Source organism: Dipodomys ordii, unplaced genomic scaffold (genome assembly GCF_000151885.1).
Source record: "Dipodomys ordii isolate 6190 unplaced genomic scaffold, Dord_2.0 Scaffold116, whole genome shotgun sequence".
In the NCBI taxonomy this organism is placed as follows: domain Eukaryota; kingdom Metazoa; phylum Chordata; class Mammalia; order Rodentia; family Heteromyidae; genus Dipodomys; species Dipodomys ordii.
In genome coordinates, this window is record NW_012267332.1 from 719,020 (window position 1) to 729,024 (window position 10,005).

Below are 10,005 nucleotides of genomic sequence, written 5' to 3' on the forward strand. Positions count from 1 at the left end.
AGAAATGTACTCATTATCTTGCCCATGTAATTGTAACCCCTCTGTACAGTATTTTCACAATAAAAAATAAATAAAAATTTTAAAAAAATTGAATTTTAAAAATCAATTAAATTTTTGGAGTTGCCCTGTATGCAGTTTTAGTTTTCTGTACCATTTGTCTTGTATATAAGTTGATCTGATCCATGGAAGGCAAAGGGAATCACAGAAACAGCTGGACAAAGAATGATCTAATGCAACAATGATACTCACTAGACACTATGTTGGAAATGAACTATCCAATTTAGGGAGAAGGGGACTAGGGAGGGTAAGGGGGGAGAAAATGAAGGAGGGGTAGCAGTGTTTAAAAAGAAATGTACTCATTACCTTACTTATGTAACTGTAACTCCCCCCTCCCATTCATCACATTTATAAGATATATAAAAAGTAAAACAAAATCAATTAAATATCACAACTAGAAATAAATGAAAGAATAGAAATTTTCGAAAAATATTATTTTACTTGAAAATAACATAATATGTAATACATATAAAATTAATTTTATCAGTGTTAAAAGGTGAACTCCTTACACCTAACTAGGACCTTGCATTCATTTGTGCTAAAATATTTTTATTAATGAATGAATAATAAAAAAACTAAAACAAGAAAACTAGATTAGGCTGGACTAAGAAATATATGGGATGGGGGTCAAGAAGTAGAGATAGCTCTATTACTTTCTGTTGTGATTATTCCAGATATTAACCAAAGGCACACTATATAGTACTTATTTAATATTTAATCGATTGATTAATGAAACTGTTAAGACTAATGAACCTTCATAGAGGGTGAAATTGGTCAGAATATGCTATGTACAGAAATGTCACAATGAAACTCCATTGTACAATTGATGTATGTTAATAAAAAGTATTAAAAGGACTAATGAATTTCCACAAATTTTTGTGGCTTGGTAAATATTAAAGAACAGCATTCTACAAGAAATGTGCTTGTTGCCTTCCTTATGTAGCTGTAACCCCTCTGTACAATACCTTAACAATATTTTTTTTAAAAAAGAAAAAGCAGAATGTAGATGACTCCAAATATCAAGCTTATTAATAGAATTTACTTTCATAGCCAGAGGTAAAAACAGATTTTTTAATAAGCATATTATTTTTAAGAATGCTTCTTCAGTTTTTTCTAAATGCATCCTTAATTTTTTGCTTTAACAAATCTCTTCAATAATATTTGTTCTCCAGCTTTTCTAACTTAATAAGATGTAGCTCTTTCTCCCCCACATCTCTAAATGACAGCCAGGTTAGATTCCTTCAGCTGAAATTTAAAAGATAGCCAATGATTTGAGTAGTCATGAGGTTAACCAGCATACACGAAAATCATAAAGTGCTGAAGTCTCAGGCTCATCCTATTCATTTTACAATTGTTTCAAAGCCTCTCTAGGTGTCAAGTATGTCATCATAGTACTGAATAAAATTCACATTTTATTTTCAAAGTTACTGCATACAGGCTACTGATTTGGCCTAAACATTAATATTAGATTATTTGTTGTAAATGTCTAATTCAACGAAGAATCTGAACAGAGGTAATGACAAGAATATACAATGGAATTCTATGCCTCCATCAGAAAGAATGGCATCACCCCATTTGTTAAGAAATGGAAAGACTTGGAAAAAATTATATTAAGTGAAGTAAGCCAGGCCCAAAGAAATATAGGCCCCATGGTTTCCCTTATTTGCATTAACTAGTATATGTCTAGGACAAGGAGAAAAGGTGAAAAGCTATGTACATATGACCATATAAGATGATGCTAAGCAAAATGAACCCCAAGATAGGGATACAAATGGTTTTTTTCTTTCTATTGTTTTACTATTTATAATATACTATAATATTTATAATATACTATAATATTTATAATATACTATGTGATTTTCTTGTTACTTTGGTATGTTCCTCCCCCATGATATAATCTTTGTTTTCACTGTATTTGATTCTGGTGCCCTGCATCTTTTATATGCACTTTTCTAATTTGGGGAGGAGAATGGAATAAACAAAATGCTTAAATAGTGATACCGATTGACCCATTTTAACAATGAGATGTACAAGACACTATGATGAAAACAAACTTTACAACCTCGGGATGGGGGGGGGAAAGTGAGGGGAGTGAGTGGCAGGGGGAGTAGTTGGGGAAATGGAAAAGGAATGTATGGTAGGGGAAAAACAAAGGAGGAGGCAACAATGCTTGATAGGACATGTACTCATTACCTTATTCATGTAACAGTAACCCTACTGTACAGCAATTTTAAAATAAAAAACATATTTTAGAAAAGAATTTCCATGCCTCTATCATTCCAGAGTCAGTCTCCAAATCCTGAAAGAAACATGTTTGTGATAGTAGAGAGAACATGAAATACTGAGTATTTTCTACCCATTCAGAATGAGGGGATATTATTTACATTTTTAAATAAAGAACTAAAATATTCCCTATTCACTGAACTAAGTATTAGCTGATTTTTAGTGGACTATAGAGTCCTCTGGCTATTTCCCATGACAACAACAACTAGAATCAATGAGTTAACATAGAACTGGAGGATTTTTCTCCTGTACAGAATCTTTGAGAAAGTTCACTTTTTCTTTCTGTTTGTGTTTGTTTTAAACATTGATGGCCTGATTACCCACAGCACATTTTGGCTTAAGTAGAGGCTTTAATGAAACCATTGTTAGATAGGTTATAAGATAGCTCAAAAATAAGAAAAGTGCTCCTTTCACTAAGGGAATATTAAAATTTTAAGGTATACAAAAGTCAACTGTAACCTTCTTCAGATAAACTAATATTATCACTGAGAACTGGGCTTATTGCAAGCAACCAGATTTGAATTCTTAGTTATGATTGCATTAACTTGGATAGTTTCAGTTAAATTATTGGTTACTCATAAAAGTTCTGATTTTATATTTATTTATTTAAATATTTATTTAGTAAGTCTTGGGGCTTGAACTCTGACCACAGGCGCTGTCCCTGAACTCTACCACTTTAAACCACAGCGCCCTTCTGGTTTTCTGGTGGTTAATTGGAGTCTCACCGACTTTCTTCCTCAGGCTGACTGAACCTTGATTCTCAGATCTCAACCTCCTGAGTAGCTAGGCTTAACGGTGTAAGCCACCAAAGCCTGGCTATTTTATTTTTTACACTAAAAATGATAAAATGATAAAAATCAATTAACTCTTAAGTTTTGATCTGTGTTATACACACACACACACACACACACACAAATACAAGATGTACAAGATGTATGCAGGACATATAGTTCCTCTTAGATAATTTTCATGGTACCTAGTAATCTGATAAGACTTTACAAATTTATGCCATTATTGTTCAGTGTACATCAAAAGCTGATAATTGATACAATATTTCAAACAGAAAATTCTGGATAATTTAAGTCAACTTATTTACATCCATTGTTTATTCATCCACTCAACAAACATTTTTAGGTAGTTTCTGTGCTTCAGATTGTGAATTAGTATCTTAAAGCCACCATGTTTAAAAAAACAGTAAATTCCATTGAGAGAAGATATATGGTAATCAATAAATTATGACAAATTATAATTTATCATGAAGGGCAAATGCAAGATGAAATGAGTATGTATTTGTAGAGTCACAGAATTTTAGCTAGAATGGTCAACTATGAGAACTGAAGGAAGAAAGAAGCTGGTTTGCTGAAGAATATTCTAGGTAGAAGGAATAGACACTGCAAAGAATTATGAAATTTTTTTAATTCCTTGGACTAACTTACCTAAAGGGTGATGCTATGCTATATATCCCAATTATATTATTCATGGAAAGTCAAAAAAGCACTATTTAAAAAAAAAACAAAGTAAATGTGGAACAGTTGATCTATGCATAACTCTCCGTGTCCATCTTTTGATCTTCCATCTTGCTGATTTTAATTCCTGTTCAAACTGTTAGAAACCAGCACCATGACTATTTTTGACTTGAAGAAGCTTTTCATTTTTGCTGCTGTAGACACTGGTACCATTGGATAGTTTAGCTAATTACAAAGAGGAAAAGATGGTTCTGATGCATTTGAAGGAAATGGTGGTAATGGTGGTAAGATTTCTTTTATGCCAGTCCTGGGGCTTGAACTCAGGGCTTGGGTAAATGCTGTCTTTGAGTTTTAGTTTTAGTTTTTCTCAAGGTTAATGCTCTGTCACTTGAGCCACAGCTCCATTTACTGTCTGGGCTGGCTTCCAAATGCATCTTCAGATCTCAGCCTCCTGAGTAGTTAGGATTTAAGGTGTGAGCTTTAGCACCCAGCACAAATGGTAGTTTTAAAGAAATAGAATGAGCGTGCAAGGAACAGCTGAGATCTGTGCTTTAGATCAGGTATACTCAGAGAAGATAACATATTCAGTACTTTCTGATATACTAGAATGATAGAAAATACTGTGCACCCATGTGTGTTTTAATTTATTTCTTAATAAAGTAATTTGTAGTTAGCATGTGGCCACCCAGAATAATGAATAAGTTGTTGCTTCCCTTGATGTTTGGCAGGGCCATGTCACTAGTGTCTAGCCAGTGACATTGCAAGCAGGAGGACATTCACAATTTCCAGTCTTCCACTTTAAGGGAAGAGGCAAATACCTCCTTCCATTTTTCCTGATCCATACCATTCAGAGAAAGTCTTCAGACAAACTAAATGTAACAGAGTTTATTTGAATAGGGAATGATTCACAAATTGGGCAACATTTAGAAATAGAAGAGGTTCAGAGAACACTGCCAAGCAGTGTGAACAGCAGGAATTTTTTATGGACTAAATACTGAAATGAAGCAAAGTAAAGAAATTACTTGATTGGCTATGGTTAAGGCATTTCCCAATTTGAGTGGAAAGTCCCCAGTTAGAGGTTAATTGGCAGTTTATAATTGGTAGGTTTAAAGTTTCAATATGCTACCTACATTAGCTTTCAGCTTGCTTGCACAGGAACCCAAAGTGCTGAAGCAATCTCAGCCTAATGGCCTCCCAATGAAACTTTTTAAAACAATGTTTTACACTAGTCAAGTTAGAAGTGTTGGTGCTCAAACACAAGAGTCTGGATCCTCAAACTTCTTGAAATTAAAGCCATCACAACGGCTATAACTTTTACATTAAAGAAAAATATGTTCCCATATAATTCAGGCCACAGCTCTATCAACAATAGATGAGTCATAAAACTAATATATCTTTATCAGAAAAGAGTCAAAGAAAAAATGTGAATGCCTGAACAAAACTTCAGTCATCTAGTCACCTAACTATGAGTAGTATTCATGAAGTTCACATAACTATGGCATAGGGGTTCAGAAACTTACATTTTCATAGCTAAATTCTAATGCTACTGTCTAAGTATTGTTTAATGAGAAAAGTTGCCTAAACTGTAGAAATGAAATCTTTCAGCATTGCTGTTCTTACATTCAGTGGAATTGAAGGTGTTGAACTCCTTTGTATAAGAATAAACCAAGGAACCCCTGAACTATTTAAAAATTAGTATCCATTTCCCCAGTAGAAGAGTCACTGAAATTAAACAGAATCTGACTAGTAAATACTTCTGGCCAACTTGGAACTTACTCAGATTGATCTACTGGTTGTAATTTAGTGTTTGATATCATTACTGAAAACATCTAACACTAGACTTTTTCCTCATTACCTTTGACCATACATTAGTTAATTTAAAATTCTGTTATTAAGTATAACTAGATGAAATGTAATAATATATGAAACATATTTTGATAAAATCTGTGGTAAGGGAGTCAATGCAGGCAGATGACTCATGTGTTGATATTGTCCAAAGCTGAATAATAACGTTTCACTATACAAATTGCTTTTCCTTTTAATATGTTTAAATTTTCTGCACTAGAATTCATTATATGTGTCTTTTTATGCATCTTAGTAAAAGTTAAACTTGGTAAAAGATACAGTAGTATTATTTAAGACTATTTTGAAAAAACATTTGAATATTTACGCTGGGGTTCATTTCACCTAACATCAATTTATTTGACCTTTTCTGCTTGTCTCAGACATATACAAGTTATTGCAAATAAGGGAAACCATGGGACCTATGTTTCTTTGGGCCTGGCCTACTTCACTTAATATAATTTTTTCCAAGTCTTTCCATTTCCGAACAAATGGGGCAATGTCATTCTTTCTGATTAAGGCATAGAAACCAGATAAAATGTGTATTTGAGCTAATGGAAAAGAAAAAACATGTAGACATGAAAAAAATCATGATGTTTGCTACTGGATCTGTAGCTGAATCAACAAATGTCTTATTAATGTTTGTATGTTTTTATCTTAAGTAATTTTTGCACTAAATAAATGCCATAGAAAATTGAAAAAAGACTTTTTACTTAATGCAAAGATTGTAAAAGTTTATAATAGGATTTCCTTTGTGCTTATGACCCTTGAGCCCATAAAACGTAACCATTGATTTCTTCAGTTTTTATTTTTGTCATCCTATTCAATTGTCATTTAAAAAGAATAAATGCTCCCTATCATCTTTCAAACTTTGGGTAGTCAATATTGCTTAGAAAAGTCTGAAACTCCTCCATTATTGTAGGTCAGAGTGAAACTTGAAGTGCTTCAGCAAGAAAAAGAAAGACAGTGGGGTGAAGACTCAGGACTAATGACAATCTCTCCAATGCAACAATTGCTCTATTATCCCTTGAAGAGGTATGCGAAAGCAACTCTAAGGACTTAAATAAGAACTATGTCTTCAGACGAGTCAGAAATCGGACAGCAAGGTGTAAGATGAAGAGAATTTAGTCAACAATAAAAGAAGAAATGCAGTCTTGACAAAATCAAGTAGTGGTTAAGGGTGAAGATAGTGTACTGAGGAAATGGTCTGTAAGTTCAAGCAAGTTACAAGCTGTTCTTCCCCCCTCCTCCTTCCCCCTGCCACACACAGACCACATCCTTTAAAAACTGAGGAATAAGTAAGTTAAAACAGCTACATTATTTGAGACTTTATCTGCTCCTCCCTCCCTTCTTCACCACTGCAGCAAAATATAGTAGTGAAGTTAATGAAGTTACTTCAGGGAAGATTTTAGGGGTGGACATAAGAGAGGTCTGTATCACCTTGAGGAGGGTATAAGAAGCATGGGGCAAGTCATATATTTATATTCCCATTCATTTCTCTGGATCTCATAAATCATCAGAAATTCCCCTTTTGGAAACTTTTAAACCACTTCCTAGGAAAGTCTTTCTACAGCAGGCAAAGTATTCCTAACAACTTGGTTATTACAGAAGGTAGTGGGCTTCTTGAAGGCACTAAGTACACAGATAAGGAAAAGAGTTCCTAAAGTACAAAAAGGAAAACTAGGTGAAGAGGAAGATTGAAGAATATTCTCTTGACTTCATATTTTTTTGTTATTTAAGCAATTCTATTTGGAGAAGGGCATAAGGGCATAGTGGAAGGTGAGTTTACTCCTACCATTACACAGTAAATATCAGAACTCCATCTCTTCATCCTTAAAACAAGTAAGCATTCTTTTTCAGCTGGATGCTTGTGGCTCACACTTATAACCCTAGCTACTCATGAGCCTGAGATCTGAGGATCCAGGTTCAAAGATAGCCCTAACAAGAAAGTATCTAAGACCCTTGTCTCCAATTAACCACAAAAAACCAGAAATGGTGCAATGGTTCAAGGTGTTAGAGCACTAGATTGAACAAAAGAGCTCATGGACAGCACCCAGGCCCTTAGTTCAAGCACCATGACAGAGCCCCCCCTACCAAAAATGGAAAAGGAAAATGTTATCTCTACCCCTTTGTACATGGTTTCAAGTATTTCTAATAAATTGTCTATAGTTGGGGTGAGGAATAATTTTAGTAGAGTGGGGGAGATGGGAAAAGTCCAGACAATGGGCCTTTAAACTCATTTGATATATAACAAGACAGACAAATGCACTTCTCCATCCTTTCTCATCAGCTACCCAAGGCCATCTCCCTGCATTGATCTTTTTATACAGCCCACGAATCATGTTATAAATATCTAAATGGCCCTTGACATTAAAAGAATCCCCTGATGGAAATAAAGAGGAATAGGAGTAGGTTAGAATATAGGGAATGTCTCATCCTTCTCTTTTAAGAGTTGAATTCACCTCTCCATTGTCTAAAAAATTCCTTAGGAAAACTTTGTCTTTGTGAGAACACTACACAATTCTCAAGTCTATCAGTTTGCTAAAAACAAATGATTGAATACACATTGACTTTGGGATGCAGACAGTTTCTACATAATTACAGAGACAATCTTTATTATTAAAATGCATATTATAAATTATAGCTGTAAATAAATTCCAAGTGCAATATTTCACAGTATCTTGGAAGTTATAACAAAAAAGTGACACAAAAGTAATTAAATAGCCTAAGAATTCACTGATAAATTGTTGTAGACAAAGGTTCCTTGGTCTGTTATTCCAGGGGCAAATATTCCTCTTTATAAAGTTACCAGTTAAAGATGGGAGCTGGTGGATCACACCTGAATTCCTATCTACTCAGAAGGCTGAGATATAAGGCTCTCAGTTCGAAGCCAGCGTAGGCACAAAAGTCCAGGAGATTCTTATCTCCAATAAACTACTCAGAAAATGCTGCATATGGTGCTATTGCTCAAATGGTAGAGTGGTAGCCTTGTGCACAAAGAGACACAGGAACAGCACTTAGGCCCTGAGTTCAAGCCCCAGGACTGGAAAAAATTACCAGTTAATAGAAATTTCTGGTTAAGTGAGTGACAATACATATAAACAATTTCAATATAGTAATAGCAATCAAGATTATATGAACATATGTTACTCCATATTCAGTTTATGTTGGAATAGTTACACATTTTTAAATCAAAATTTAATCAATTGTAAAAGGGAAATATGGGATTTTTATCTTTAATGATATGGAATCATAATTTAATGTATTTTTCTTTATAATTCAATTACATAGAACTCAGAAAGTGATAAATGAAAAGTTTAAAGACAAGATTTTCCAGGGAAAAGGAAATTTCAAAAAGGAGGCAACTATCTTGATAGTAGCTGCAACTCTAATTCTCTCATAGTTTAGATTTTCCCCCTGGAAATGAGATGCTGATATAGAAAGGAAAGAGCCAATATTAAATAAAAGCAATATTTGGAAAATAATGTTTTCTAAACATATATCTTGAATTTGACACCTTGAAAATGGTAAGCAATTGGTTTCTAAGTACAAAGGGTCCCCCAAAAAAGTATGAAATTGGTCACAATACACTGAAAGACAAAATAATTTCCCTTCCAACCATCTGCTTCAGTGTCTGTAACCTGAATGAAAGTCACTACTTTGTGTTAATGCCTAGTCCCAAAGTCTGCGATTCATATATATTTAAATTTATATAGGTATATAAGGATTATTATTAAACTAACAGTCATTAGCACCTTAGTGTTAATGAGTTGATCAGCTTCCTGCATAGGACAAGGTAATAGAATAGAAGGCAAAACATAGTGATGAGATGGGATTAATAATATAAATCAGATCACTGACTGCAAATCTAGATGGGCAGGCTTAAGTAGAAGGGGTGGCCATAGTTAAGCAGCATAAAATCACTGAACATGTGTATCTTCTCTCTAAATTCTATATATGTCCTGTCTAATAAATGGATTCTACCCTCAATCATTCCTGTTTAGAGGGTCAATGACTTCTCAAAATATTTTCTCTACCCCTAATAATAATGTTTACAGAGAAATTAATATCTTAATACAATTAAATCAATGGTCTCCCAAAATGACCCCCAAAGTGTGCCTAATACTAATGTGGGAAACAGTATGATTGTCCCAATACAAGTACTCACAGTTGTTTCATAACTCTACAAATCACTTGAAATCCAATTACAACACTAAATCAGCGCCAAACACAAATCACTTTAAAACAGACAAGACACAGTTCTAGCTATCCTTTTTAAGAATAAAATGCAACAGTCTTTTAGGATTCATTTCATACATCAAAACATGTATTTTACAGTGAATAATTGTGATATACA